General features: G+C 40.8%; 1 pseudogene; it reads left to right on the forward strand.

The window, feature by feature from the left end:
* Nucleotides 1-14,401: 14,401 nt before the first annotated feature.
* Nucleotides 14,402-14,825, forward strand: LOC132373950 (oocyte-expressed protein homolog; annotated as a pseudogene).
* The last annotated feature ends 1,235 nt before the right edge of the window (nucleotides 14,826-16,060 follow it).

The following is a 16,060-nucleotide window of genomic DNA, read 5'->3' on the forward strand; positions in this document are numbered from 1 at the left end:
CCTTTCATCTTGCTAATTCTTGCAAGCTCTGTCCAGATATTCCTTTCGTTCTTGCCTCATTGTGTGTCTTCTTTATTTTCTTTCACTGTATTTGATAATATTTTGCTTCCCTGAATCTGTATGTTGACACTGACTATCTTACTTTTCTATCATCTAAGTGATGATGGTCGGGGTGGAGAAGGACAATTGCTTGCCTGAGGCTTTGTATACTTGTTAGAATATCTGAGCTCCACCTTCTCTCCTGTGATGTGGGTGACTGTCCTGTTCCAGGTTCCTTTCACCTGGGGAGTGAGGAGCTGGGAAACAGCCTATTCCCCTTGGCTTCACTTTAGAGTAAGCGGTGGGAGCTTGGGGTACCCTGAATGCCAGAATAAGAAGGACTTTACTCGGAGACACCAAATCCACACTGGCCATCCTAGTTCATCCCTGTCAGTTTGTTCTCTTTCTTAAGGAAAAAGAAATCCTTCAGTCAAAACTTTGGCCAAGGAGTGAATGCCTAGCTGCCTTTTAGGTTGATGAGACAGAAGAGGTGGGCATGTGGAGCCATAAATCTGCATCTGAGGGACTTCCCTGGTGGTGCAGTGGTTAAGAATTCACCTGCCAAATGCAGGGGACGTGGGTTCCAGCCCTGGTCCGGGAAGATCCCACAGGCCGCGGAGCAGCTAAGCCCATGCGCCGCAACTACTGAGCCTGTGCTCTAGAGCCCGCGAGCCACAACTACTGAGCCCGTGAGCCACAACTACTGAAGCCCGCGCGCCTAGAGCCCATGCTCCGCAACAAGAGAAGCCACCACAATGAGAAGCCCGAGCACTGCAACAAGAGTAGCCCCAGCTCGCTGCAACTAAAGAAAGCCCACGTCCAGCAACGAAGACCCAATGCAGCCAAAAATAAAATAAATAAATTTTTTTTTTTAAATCTGCATCTGAGGGACTTCCCTGGCGGTCCAGTGGTTAGGACTCCATGCTTCCACTGCAGGGGACATGGGTTTGATCCCTCGACAGGGAACTAAGATCCCAAATACTGCATACGGCCAAAAGAAAAAAAAACATCTGCATCTGAATCTTCAGTCAGTCCCATCAATGTCCACCCCACCGTCACTCCTGACTTTTGAATCGGGCCATTCTATGCGTTCTGCGGGGTAGGTCAGCTGCCCTCTGTACTTATTTTAGCATTTGATTTCCTTGATTTAGCTTTATTATTAAATATCTGCTTTGTTGATGCCCCCTGAATTGTTGAGTTTATACTTTTTTTAAACTTCTTTACTATCATTTAAATAGGGGTCTCAGGAGGAAGAGTAGGTGAAAGTTTGTACTTAATCCACCACCTGAATTAAAATTATTTTCAAGTGATTTACATATCTGGTAATTCTTTAGAATTGTGGATCTAAATTCTTCAGAATTGTGGATCCGTTGATGGTGTCTTTTGGTTTCTGGCACTCTAAGGAAAGATGATATAGATATAGATATAGATTATAGGTATAGGTATAGGTATAGATGTATGTGTGTGTCCTATGATTTTGAGGGATGAACCTGAAGACAGAATGGTGTGTGCTCAATCTGCATCTTAATCCAGTTTCTCCTAAAGACTTCTTTTATTGAGAAGCAACCCCTCAAAACCCATATTTCCATGAGTATATTTTAGCGACTGTCAGTCTACAACACACATTTTTTCTTAGCCTCAGACTGGATTTCATTACCAGCATTTTCTGGAACTGACCGAGTATTGGAAGAAGACTCTCTGGCCCTTCTGACCTCCCTGGAATCATTTAACTCACAATCAGTCACTACAAGCTCCTGGTAGATTTGGGAGTATACGGTATGAATACCCACATGTGCTGGAGACGGCACATATTCCCACATTCTTCTATATATACTATTAAGAATCAAACATATATTTTTCTCACTGAGAAAACTAATACACACTCATTGCTGAGAAACTGGATAATATAAAAATGAATAAAAAGCAAAAATATTACTTCCAATCTCATTTCCCAAAGAGAATAGTTGTTAATCCTTTATTTTCTTTCAATTTTTTTCTATGCATTTTTAAACAAAATTAGGGTCATTTTATACACATACATTTGTAAAATATTACACTCTGCTTTTAAAATATCTTAATGTCATGAATATTTTTAAATGTCATTAAGTATATTTGGAAAATATTAAGTTAAAAAAATTTTGATATTGACTGGAATTAAAGAACTCAAAACAAAATAAATTTATGTGCATATTAAGAAGTCTCACTCCATACTGATTCCACCACTGTCACCACCATCACCACCATCACCATCACCCTCTCTACACTAAAGTAACCACTTTCATTAATTTATTATTTATCTTTCCAGTTGAAAACACTATTTTTAATGGCTGCATAATAATCCATCCCAAAGAGATATAAGATTTACACATTCTCCTAATTTGGGGCATTTGGAATGTTTCCAATTTTTCACTATTATAAATAATATTTACAAAAAATTTTAAAGTGTTGCTATGACTTGGCGGAGCTTCCTGACTTTCTATTCACTATATTTTATTTTTCTGTCTGGCACCAAAGGAGAAATAAAAGTTCGTTAAGTTGTACTTCTGGCCTTTTACCGAAACCTTGAAGCTAAAGGGTCCCTTAGAGTTAGGCTAGTTTAGTATCAACCCCTCATTTAATAGAAGTAGGAAAGTAAAGCAGAGAATGAGTGACTCGCCCAGGGCCACAGGCGAGTTAGCAGGAGGAAAGTGATGGAACACAGGACAGTCTGGCTGCAACATCGGCCTCACCACTGCCCTCCCCAGGCTGGTGGGGGTGACTGGGGTAGTAGCCCCCCTAGCCCACCCGTCAATCCCATAGTCCCTCTCACATCCACATGCTTGGTTGTTGTAGACAACCTTCCCAGAAGGAAAGAGGAGTTTTTAAAGTCAAAGTGACCGCATATCTCTGCTAGAACATCTTGGTTGAACCATCTTTAGGCTGAACATCAGGTATATAAGTAAGAAAAGAGACGAAAACTGAGAAAATAAGAAAAGGGACAATTCTAAACCTCCCATATTGTTTCTAAATCATGCAGCAGAATCCAGCCAGCTGCCAAGGCGAGAGGCATGCTGTGAAACTAGATTCCCCCCAAGCTCCCTGGACCACCTGCCTTTCCTTGTTCATTTCTCTTAAGGGAATGTGGAAAATTCCCTGGGATTTAGAAGCCTTTGACTCATCAACACATGTCTGAGAATTTATTCTAAGATAATATGCAGACAAGTACACAAGATGCATATAAAATGATTTTCATTGTAGCCTTAGATATTATAATGAAAACTGGAGAATTCTATTACTTCAGGATATATTTTATTTGCCTCTGCAGCTTCTCTCAGCCTCACCTGGCTCTGAGACCCTTTGCTTTGCCTTGGCTATTGCTATGGCTGGCCCACTCTTCAAAGACTCATAGTAGCCCACCTCCTATGGCCAACCAGCCATACACTCACAGTCTCTGACTCTCCCGGTCACTTGCAAATTCCAATGGAGAATTTCACTGTAGAACCTGAAATCTTGTTCGGCCAGTGGCTGCTAAAGATGCTGAGTGATGAGAGGGAGTGCGAGGGAGTCAACTTCCTGGTAAGGAAAACCTGGACCAGTGGAAGAGAGAAGAGAGGGGCTAGCAGGGAAAGTCCTCTCCCTTCCTCCCTCCAAAACACTGTTCTGAGGCTTGACTTCTCCACATAGTCTTCCTGGGTACATCCTGCAGGACCAAGCAGATGTACCTACTAAGGAACAGGTGCCTCTTAGGGTCTCCTTGTGAAGCAAAGGCTTCCCACTTTCACTACTTCACACATCTTTTCCTTCACTCTGGCTCCCCTGGGATTGCACCTTTCTTGTCTTGGGTTTTGTTTCATAGGGAACCTGGGTTAAGACGGATCGGTTTTGAACTTTGATTTTAAAAACTGATGTTGTGGGGTCTTCCCTGGTGGCACAGCGGTTGAGAATCTGCCTGCCAATGCAGGGGACACGGGTTCGAGCCCTGGTCTGGGAAGATCCCACATGCCACGGAGCAACGAGGCCCGTGAGCCACAACTACTGAGCCTGCGCGTCTGGAGCTTGTGCTCCGCAACAAGAGAGCCCGCGATAGTGAGAGGCCCACGCACCACGATGAGGAGCGGCCCCCGCTTGCCGCAACTAGAGAAAGCCCTCGCACAGAAACGAAGACCCAACACAGCCAAAAATAAATATAAATAAATAAAATTTAAAAAAAAATTGATGTTGTGAACAGTTGCAGTTAAAAATGATGACGTATACCTATACTCACTAGCTTGGAAAGAGCTCTGAGTGATATTTGTGGAGGGAAGTTAACCCTGTTTGTTCCTAGATAGTCAGATTTTGGACATTTTCTTTTTTTAAAACTATTATGGATTTATTGTTGCACTTGCTACAAGTATGTATTAAATTTATATACAGAATAGTTTTGGGGAGTCTAATTTTTACACTAAAATGTTGCCAAATTTTTCATCACCATAAAATTTGCTCTAATGAATACATTTTAAAGATAAATACCTTATCAATGTCACATGTATATAGAAGTAATGTTTACATGTGTAAATAGATATATATATAGTGTATCAGTACTTAAACCATTTTTGAATGGAACTTTTTTATTAGGCTGTCCACTGACAAACTGCTTTACTCAGCTTCCAGTTTCAGAAATGCCACTGAATAATTGCCTATTCACAAAGAACAACAGTCCCTTTGTGAAACAAAGATTTTTGGCTTGCAGCCTTACAGACAGAGTTCACAGCACTATTATAACTGTTCATACACATTTGTCAAAAAGGGATGGTATTTGGGGTTCGTTCAATCAGTTCCCTACAGAATTCAATAATAAACTTCTAACTAAACTTAGAAGTGCTATTTTATTATTTACATGTGAGGTGAGTTGTTTTTTTTTTTTTTCCATTTAGGGTATGTCAGCTGATTTAAATAAGCAACTTATACTGAGGAAAGCTTCTATCCAAGTGAGCAAGCTAAATGGAAAAATGCAAAACCAAATAAAAAATACTAAAAAATAAAGATGTTGCCCAATTCTGGATCCAAATGAATTAGGAAATAGATTATCCAATGGCTCATGATTCTAAATTCAAATATGGTGCCAATGTACAGAAACAGTATGGGAAAGATGTTACAGAGGAGTCTGAATCAACGCTGAAATATCATTTTCTGTGGGGAAGAGAGGATGAAGAAATCATTAAAAGCAATGGCTAAGTTAAAAGACATCTTCTAACACACATGTCCCACACCTGGTAAGATATGTAATTAAAAGGGGTATTTGGATAACAACATGAAATACAGAGTAAAGAGAAGAGTCATTATTTCAAGCCTATCCCCTGAAGTCACTAGTGCCCCCTCATTCTCCTTCTGACTGGATTCTGGAGTTTCGTACACATTCTTCTTGCAGTACCTAAAGTTCTCTGAAGCTCAGGGCATCCAACTCACTTGGTCTGTTCTCTCCTGTCCCGTCTTCCAGGCTCCATCTGTGGCCCAACAGTGACGATGGTAAGGAAACTCCCTCATCCAGGTCTCACGTCTCGTGTTCACGGTGGAAGCTGAACTTCCTTAACTTTGTGATATATTCTTCCTGTTGCCGTTTCTGGCATCAGTCTGGTCCCTTCTAAAGGTAGTCTACTGCCTCCTGAGAAAAAGAAAGCTTTTTCCTCAAGCATTTCAACACTTCTGTAGGCCCCAGGAAAATCATGGTCCCATTCTGCTTAGATGCACCTGGAGCCCCGAAGTAGCACTCTCCCGACTCTTTCTGTTCCCAGTCTACCATCTTCACCCTTTTATAGGATGCTCAGTCACACACCCAGCCATTCGTTCAACAAGTCTTTTCAGAGCACACTGGGGTCACTGTGCTCAGTTCTAGAAATTTCATGGTGAGCAAAACCAGAACAACCCCAGGCCTCCTGGAGCACCCCTTCTAGTGAGAAAGGAGACATGGACTGAATCATCCCCAAATGCAGAATTATAAACTCTAGTAAGGGTTGTGAAGGTAAGTTCCCAAAAGCTAATAGAGCATGTAATGAGAATACTGATTTATTCTGGCAGGACCAAGAGGCATGTCCAAGGAAGTCATCTAAGCAAGTATACTCACACTGATATCCAAAGAAGTTTTCTCGGCAAAAAAGAAGGAATGTGCCAGGCACAAGGAAGAGTTTTTGTCAAGTTTGTGACATCCTCAGTGAATGAAAGAATATTGGTATTTTGGAACTAAGAAAGTTTGAAAGGTTAGGAGGTACGTACATTCTACAAATTCTGGCCGAGACGTTAACGGTGAAAAGTGTTTACTGCCCTCCCCACTCCCTCAAGCGCCTCAGTCCCGGGGCTGTCCACTGCAACATGCTCCGGCTCTTTTCTTTCAAGAGGCCCAACCAGGAGGCTTTACATAAGCACAGGCTCCAGGGTCCCAGCCAGACAATATTATGACCACAGAATGAACCTCTTTCTGGTATAGTACCTTGTACGCAACTTTATAGACGGCAAAGTGCAATCAGTAAGGATCCTAGCAGTAAGGGATGGGGCAGCGTGACTGGCAAGAGTGGAGAACTGTTGCCATTCCTAGGCCAGAGGGAGCTGGCAAAAGATTGGTTTCTAGAATGTGAACAGATGGAGAGGCTACCTGACCAGAGACATCACCTTTGAGAATGGGATGCAGCCCACCTGTGGTTACACCTCAGGCAGGCACCTGGGGGGAGGAAGAGTCCAACCTCTCTCTCCTCCCACCCTCTGAGCTCCTGTCCTTGCTGGAACTCAATGAGAGCCGGAGGGCAAGGACACCCACGTGGATCACCCCCCCAGGACATAGAGCAGAATGGAGAACGGGGGATAGGCAAACCAGGTGACCTCGTCAGGAGAGTTAAAGCATAGTGCCCCACAGAAGTTGAGACACAGATGTAGAGAATGGACATATGGACACCAAGGGGGGAAAACTGCGGCGGGGTGGGGATGGTGGTGTGCTGAATTGGGCGATTGGGATTGACATGTATACACTGATGTGTATAAAACTGATGCCTAATAAGAACCTGCAGTATAAAAAAACAAACAAAACAACTAATACTAAACTTTCATTGGGTTATTTGTATGGAAATATGTTAATATAAATGTTTCAGACATTACATGAAATTTCTAAAAATCTTATATTTGTATTTGTATGGAAATATGTATGGAAATATGTTAATATAAATGTTTCAGACACTACATGAAATTTCTAAAAATCTTATATTTGTACTTGTATGGAAATATGTATGGAAATATGTTAATATAAATGTTTCAGACATTACATGAAATTTCTAAAAATCTTATATGTTCTGGTATAATGTTATAAGTAATAATCCTAGTTATTACTTTAAAATGTATATCTCAGAAATAACTAATTTTCTTGTCAACTGCATTATTATGAACTGTCATCAAATCTTTAACCGTGGTCATTTTTAAGTCTTTTGTCATTTACAGACAGTTCTGGGTGTACTCTGATGATTTTGCAAATATGTTCCTATAAAAGGGTTTCATCTTCAAGAAATACATGGAAAAGACTCTGATAAGTACAGGTTTCTGGTAACGGACTGTACTGCTGAACTGAATGAATAAGCATTTTCAGAACTCTAATGAAAAACTGATGAACTCATAAAAGTGCTAACAAAAGATCAAGATGAAAAAAAAAATTAATTACATGGGACTGAGTGAACTGATGAGGATGAGTAAAAAAAAAAAAAAAAAAAAAAAAAGCATAGTGCCCCAGTTTCAAATATTTGAGGTGCCACTAATAAAGTCCGTTCATCTCTAGATGCCTCAATTTCCTCATCTTTAAAATGGAAATGATGACAACAATATATTGGTTTGCTTTAAGCATTCATAAAATGTTTAGACTAGTGCCTGACACCTGGTCAGTGCTTATAAATGTTCTTACAGAAGAATGCTTATAAATGTTTTTATAGAAGAAACTGAAGTTCAGACAAGGTAAGTGATTTACTCAAGCTCCTGCTGTCAGAAGGGGCACAATCAAAACCAGAATCCAGAACCTTATTGTTCTTGTCTGAACACTCCTATCTCTCCTTTAAGCTGTGTCTTCCACTCTCTTCTTCAGAATCAACAGAATAATTACTAAATTGACTAATAGTTAATTCTGTAAGCACATTCTGAATCTTAGTGCTGTTTGTTAATTTGGGGGGTATTTGCATTTTCTCCCAACTTTATTGAGATACAATTGACATATGACATTGTGTAAGTTTAAAGTATACAACCTATTGATCTGATACACTTAGGTATTGCAATAGTGTTAACTCATATCTCCATCTCGTAGCACAATTACCATTTCTTTTTTGTGGTAAGAACATTTAAGATCTACTCTCTTAGCAACGGTTGATCATACTTTTCAAAAATTTATTCACAGAGGACTGGAAAATGTTTCTCCTATTCTCTGTAACTTAATGCAAATAGGAACCTGTACCTTCACAACTGCGTAGAGAAGAGGAAGAGAGAACAGCTCTCTCTTCCTCTCTGTCCACCATGTGAGGACACAATGAGAAGGCAGCTGTCTGCAAGCTAGGGAAAAGGCCCTCATCAGGAACTGAATCTGCCGGCACCTTGATCTTGGACTTCTCAGCCTCCAGAAATGTGGGGAATAAATGTCTGTTGTTTAAGCTATCCAGCTATTTTGTTATGGCAGCCTAAGATAACTAATACAAGATCTTCTGTCCATTTTAAATTGGAATATTTATCTTTTTATTATTGAGTTGTAAGAGTTCTTTATATATTCTAGATACAAGTCCCTTTGCAAACTGTCACTTTCATCTAAGATGCCACCATCTCTCATTTGGACTAATTACCCCATCTTCCTGCTTCTACTCTAAATCTCTGTATAGCATTCCCCACACAGCAGTCAGAGTAATTAATTTTAAATATACATCAGATTGTGACATTCCTCTGCTCAAAAATCCCTTACAGCTTCTCTTCTGATCCAGAATAAAATCCAAAGTCTTTACCTTGTGGACAAGCCCCAACTGATGTTGCCTCTGACCCCTGCTCAGTCTTTATTTCTCCCTTCTTCCCATTGCTTACCCTGCTCCAGGCACAGTGGTCACTCTGCTCTTTCCTAAGCAGGCCAAGCAAGCTACTACCTCTGAGCCTCTGTACTTGCTATTACAATAAGAAGCCAGCCAAGAGAAGCTCAAGAGAAAGTATTGTAGGCAGAGGGAAGGTCTAGAACAGTTAGGCTGAAAGTGAGACTGACATGTCCAAAGAACAAAAAGATGTTTAGTGTGGATACAGCAAGTGGAGAAGAGGCAGTAGGTGACACAGATGGACAGTTCAGTAAGGCTTTGTAAGGCAGGGTAAGGATTTGGGATTTCACCACAATACAATTATGGGAAACCACTGGAGGTTTTTAAGCAGGAGAGTAACATCTGATTTAAGTTGTAAATGCATTGTTCAGGATGGGTAGACAGTGGCCACAAGCTTGGAGGCAGGAAGAAAATTAGGATGCCTTACTCTTATCCACTCAAATGTCTCCACTCTACTCCCAACTAGTCTTCTACTTACGCAGATTCTCTGCCCTATATTCTCTTCATTTTCCCCAGATGCAAGCTCTTCCATGAATGAATGATTGAATGAATGAACGAGTTTGCATCTTAACATTAATATACCAAAGGAGCTTATTCACGTTCAAGAAGCACTTAGTGAGCATTAAAAAAATTTTGAAAGGCACAATACTCTGCTGTGGTTAGTATACACGTGACCAAGACACTCTCCTTGCCTTTAAGAAGCTTTTTTAGTTCATTGAGGAAGACACTACACCTGTAACTAAAACACCAGCAAGAAGGGTTACAAGTAAAAGAGTTACAGGTAAAGTTCTATAGAGAGTTCAAAGGATTGGATGATCACTTCCAGGCAGAAAAATCACAGAAAATGTCCTATTTGAATAGAGTAAGACTTGAACAGGTGAAAATGGTTAGAAAGTGCATTTTAGGTCGATGAAAAGAAACTGATGTCGAATCTGGGAGCAGAATAAGATATTAAAGATCATTTAGTCCAAAACTGATTTTCCATGAGTGTATCAAGTTATTTTATGGTCAATCATAAATATAGAGAACAGACTTGGTTGCCGGGGGAGGGAAGGATTGGGAGTTTGGGATTAGCAGCTGCAAACTATTATATATAGGATGACTAAACAAGGTCCCACTGTATAGCACAGGGAACTGTACTCAATATCCTGTGATGAACAATAATGGAAACGAATATGAAAAAGAATATATATGTATAACTGAAGCACTTTGCTGTACAGCAGAAATTAACACAACATTGTAAATCAACTATACTTCAATAAATTTTTTTTAATGATTTTATGGTCCAACAAGTACTCTTTCAACTTCACGCTTTCCCATAAAACCGTATATGCAGTTTGGTAATGAGACTGCTACACTGAAGAGCCTCAAAATTGTGGTGTAAACCTCCAGGGTATGGCTGGACCAGTGATAAAAATACATATAACAGATAGTCAGGCGTGGAAGAGAAAATGTTGGGACTATTTGTGAAAGTCTGCTCCATTTACCCCATAATGTTTCTGTTGCTCTTCTATCTGTTCTTCTCTCTACGAAATCTACTTTCATGCTTGTATAAAGAGAGCTGATGAAATTTAACTTCTGCTTGTCTTGGAAGCTGAGCTAAGTCAATAATAAACATGTACTTTGGAATTTTGTCTATTTGAACATTCACACCTGCTGCTAGACTTTTAAAAAATCTCAGAAGTTTTAGGCTAGCATAAAGGAAAATCATTATGATATTCACCAGAGAGAAAAAAATCATTGATTTTTAAACTTTGAGTTGACAAAGTCAATAGAGTATGTTCAAAGAAAAATCAGTGAGTTGCTACAGTCGTGGCTCAGTAACACTGGACTTGAACATGGACTGATAATGAGTATTTATCTTTAACATTCACATGAAGATCGTGTCTGCAAACCTCAGCAGTTTCAGGATACTGCCAGATAAAGATGTTTTCATTTACGTTTCAATTTTCACTGCTAAATCGCATCCCTTACGGATCAAGGATGCATACATTTTCGGGGCTAGAAGATTAGGCAGAAAAGTCATTACAATTCTTTCTGTGTCCAGTCTGGGTTGACAAGAAGTCCTCGGCGTTTTTTTCTGACAGTGTTGCTTTGGAGACAACAAAAAGTTAAATCAGAGATATGGGGATATATGTTTTTGTATAGCTGATACACTTTGTTATACAGCAGAAACTAACACACCATTGTAAAGCAATTATACTCCAATAAAGGTGTTAAAAAAAAAAAAGTTAAATCAATAAGTATTCCAAAGACAGTCCTTTATACCTAGCATATCAGTAACTATGGGTGTTAGGGAAAAAGTAAAAGAGGTAGTTTCTGCCTTTAGGAAATGTACACACTTGTTGGAAAGTTTATGTGTGTATCTATATACTATGAGAAAGAGCCAGAATGAGAGAAAGAGAGACAAGGAAGCAAAATATAGACAAATATTTAGCAAAATATAGCATTTGTACTACAGACATTAGGAAGAGAGAAGAAATTGTGAGCAGGAGTTAATCAGAGAAGGCTTCATAGAGGAGAGGGTAGGATTCAAGTAGTTATAGTAGAGAAGAGAAAGTATTCCACATAAAGAGAATGGCACAGCAAAGACACTAAGATATTCCCTCCTTTTTTATTAATCCACTCAACATTTATTAAGCACTTCGCACCAGGACTGCTAACCAGTAGTTTCAAAGATGAGCTGAAAGATGAAACCATGTTCTCTCCCTTCACGGGAGTGGCTTAGGAGCCATTCAATCTTCTAACCCAGTATCTACCTCTGCAATCAGATTTTTTGAACGTTTATTAAAAGGTTGAAGCTTCTGCTACTTTCTCAATGCATCTTCTTTTTTTAAAACCCTCTATCCAGTTCACCTGTATTCTCGTATCTTTCGTGAGATTGTTCTCCACCTGCTGCTCTCACAGTCCACAGCACCAGCAGTTCTGGGAGCAAACACTAGAAACCCAGCCGAGATGTGTGGGCTGATGAAGCTCAGCAATGAAATGACCCATAACCAGAGCCACCCAAGTTCAGTTAAAGGATGATTGTGATTTGGAGCAGCCAAGGACCACTGCCGTCTGACAGTGGGGAAACTGACTCCTTGGAGAAAATCAGGATAATGACCTGCCAGCTCCTGCCAACTGGAACTAAGTGTGGGCAGATAGCAAAGGACTCCTCTCCCTGCCCTGAACCCTGAACAGTTAGGCTCACATCCATTCCAAGAGCAAGGGCAGCTCCAGAGAACATTGTGAAATGGGTCTTTGGTCATCAGTGCCCTATTACTCTCTTATTTGATTCTCCTTTAGAGGCTCCTTCTCTGTCCAATTCTCTGTTTCTTCAGGCCAGTCACAGGCTTCCCAGAGCCTCCTCCCCAAAGTGGGTGGACTTTTCCTTTGCCCACATGGAGGCATGTGACCATGGCTGGAGATAATCAAGCAATTGGACAGGTCAGTTTCTGTATATTCATCATAACCTTCTACTTCAATAGGAAAAGAGAAGTCATCTCCCCTTCCCACCATGAAATTCCCCACCCACCTGCATATACATGTTCATCATCTCCTCTCCTACCATTTCAACACAGAGCTGTTGTTAAGAGCATGGAGTTAGACTACAAAGGTTCAAGGCCTGGCTCTACCACTCAGTAGCAATGTGATCTTGGATAAATTGTTTAGCCTCTCTGGGCCTCAGATTCCCTGAGAGTAAAATAGGGGGAATTTTAGAACCACCTCAGCAGGTTGTTGTGAACTTATAAGGGAAAGCCAAGGACCATTACATGATCCATAAAGCAAACTCTAAGTTTATTTGCCAGGCAAGGGAACATGCACCAGTGAAGAAGTTCACTGAGGTGGGGAGGGAGGTGTATATATAAATAAATAAAGGGGCAGGTGGGGCTCACAGTGGTTATACTAATTAAGAATAATAAGTAGGGGCTTCCCTGGTGGCGCAGTGGTTGAGAATCTGCCTGCCAATGCAGGGGACACGGGTTCGAGCCCTGGTCTGGGAAAATCCCACATGCCGCGGAGCAACTGGGCCCGTGAGCCACAATTACTGAGCCTGCGCATCTGGAGCCTGTGCTCCGCAACAAGAGAGGCCGCGATAGCGAGAGACCCGCGCGCCGCGATGAAGAGTGGCCCCCGCTTGCCACAACTAGAGAAAGCCCACGCATAGAAACGAAGACCCAACACAGCCATAAATAAATAAATAAATAAATAATTTTAAAAATTAAAAAATAATAATAATAATAAGTAGGAATGTACTCTTATTCAGAGGATTAAATTGTTTAATCCATGGTAAAGCATTTGAAACATTGCCTGGCATATAATAAACCCTCAAAAATTTTATTACTAAACTGTTCTGAATCTTGTTCTCTCACCATCTCAGGGATTTTACTCTTGAATTTTCAGTTCTCTCCGTCTCTACTGGATCATTCCCGTTAGCATTCAAATATATTCTACAACCTCCATACATAAGCCTTCTCTCTTACTTAGTAAAGATGAAGATGGAATCTTAAATTCAATGGTGAAAAGATAGATTTATATTATAAATGATTTGGAGAAAACGGGGAGCCATCTAAAAATAAAACCAAAGTTGTATCAGTACTTCCCACTTTACACCAGGAAAATCTCCTATTGGATCAAAGATCTCAGTTTAAATAATGAAACTATAAATATACTGTAAGAAATCATGAGAGAATTCTTTAATAAACTCAGAGTGGGAAAAGCCTTCTTAACTATGACACAAAACTCAAGGGCCATAAACAAAAAGATTTATAATTTTTTTTTTTTCCGCACCGCACGGCATGTGGGATCTTAGGTCCCTGACCAGGAATCGAACCTGCACCCCCTGCAGTGGAAGCGTGGACTCAACCACTGGACCGCCAGGGAAGTCCCAAGATTTATAAATTTGACAATATAAAAATCAAACATTTCTGCAAGGCAAAAGCCACCATAAACAAATTCAAAAGACAAACAACAAACTGGGAAAATAAATTCCAAAGATAACAAACTGGGAAAACACATTTACATCGTTATACTGCAAACAAAGGGGTACTTTTCCTATAGCATGTATAAAGTGCTAAGAAAAAAAACCAATAACTCACTTTTTTGAATGGACAACAATCCCCAAAAAAGGAAATACAAATATCTTTTAAATATAAAAAGATGTTCAATCTCACTCATAATTAAAGAATACAAATTAAAATTAACCAGAGCTACCATTTTTCACTTACCAGATTAGCAAAGGTCAAAAGCTAGATAATACTCTGTTAATGAGGTTATAGGGAAAGAAAATCCCGCGATAGCTGCTCGCCCCTTACCCGCCGGCTGCCGGCTCCAGCATGGTCGACGACGCGGGCGCCGCCGAGGCTCTGGGGGACAGGCTGCTGGGGTTCCCACTTCCGCCGCCACGGATTCGCTCCCGGCCGTGGTGGTTTCCTGTGCAGGAGCTGAGGAACCGCTGGTGTTTTCTTTGGAGGCGTGGCTGGCCGACTCGATCTTCCGCCCAGACCGAGACGTGGTTCCGGAAATGGAGTGGATGAGCCAGGCCCTGCTGACGGTGGACGCAGTTCACGCCGGGAAGCTGGTGGAAATCACCGGCTTCGGGCGGCCGGCTGTCCAGCGCCGGGTGAAGAGAGCGTGCTCCTGAGCCTGGCGTCGAGTCACCGGGAGCAGCGCGCCCGAGCTGAGAAGATGGAACAACGCGAGGAGTTCTTGAAGGCCCAGGCACCAGGTCCCCAGGTCCCCCAGCGTCCTGTTGCGTAAGTGCTGTCAGGAGCATGAGAACAGTTCTCCTTCTGCTACTAAAGTTCAAGAGAAGCAAATATCCTTAAATCTATGCATTTATTTTTTTCCTGTATCTTGATGGATAGTGGTTTGATTATTTTGCTGCTGATTATTATTTTGCTGCTGATTATTTTGCTGATTAATTTACATTCCTATGAGCAATGGTTATTGCTCATAGGAATGTAAATTCGTGCAACTATGAAGGAGAATTTAGCATTATCATCCAAAATCATAACGGTTCATCCCTTTGATCCAGCAAATTGTTTTTATTTATTTATTTGAATTTTATTTTTTTTATACAGCAGGTTCTTACTAGTCATCTATTTTAAACATGTTAGTGTATATACATCAGCAAATTCTACTTAGAGAAATTTATCCTGCAAATTACACATACACACACACACACACACCCCCCAAAACAACACATATATAAGGTTATTCATTGCAACATTGTTTGTAAGTTAAAAGCATTAGAAATAAGTGGAAGTCTTTTGGTATTTGGGTTTTTTGTTTTTTTGTTTTATAAATTTATTTTATTATTTATTTATTTATTTTTGGCTGTGTTGGGTCTTTGTGGCTGTGCGCGGGCTTTCTCTAGTTGCGGTGAGCAGGGGCTACTCTTTGTTGTGGTGCGCGGGCGTCTCGTTGCAGTGGTTTCACTTGTTGCAGAGCACAGGCTCTAGGCGCACGGGCTTCAGTAGTTGTGGCACATGGGCTCATTAGTTGTGGCGCACGGGCTTAGTTGCTCCGCTGCCTGTGGGATCTTCCTGGACCAGGGCTCGAACCCGTGTCTCCTGCATTGGCAGGTGGATTCTTAACCACTGTGCCACCAGGGAAGTCCCTTTTTTTTTTTTTTAAGTGAAAGAATCTTCTGAAATTTTAGACTTTTAGGAAATAAAATTGCTTGATATGAAGAAATTCTTATTAATCTGAGGTTGAGCAATTCTATCAATTTCATTTGTTTTTCTCCTGTTAAATTCAAGTAAAGAAAAATTGAATGCTTTTTATTTTTGAAAAGCATTTATAATGAGATCCTTTTTTTTTTTTTAATAATTTTATTTATTTATTTTTGGCTGCATTGGGTCTTCGTTGCTGCGCACGGGCTTCCTCTAGTTGCGGCGAGCGGGGGCTGCCCTTCGTGGCGGTGTGCGGGCTTCTCATTGCGGTGGCTTCTCTCATTGCGGAGCACGGGCTCTAGGCGCACGGGCTTCAGT

The sequence above is a fragment of the Balaenoptera ricei genome, chromosome 11 (genome assembly GCF_028023285.1).
Source record: "Balaenoptera ricei isolate mBalRic1 chromosome 11, mBalRic1.hap2, whole genome shotgun sequence".
In the NCBI taxonomy this organism is placed as follows: Eukaryota; Metazoa; Chordata; class Mammalia; order Artiodactyla; family Balaenopteridae; genus Balaenoptera; species Balaenoptera ricei.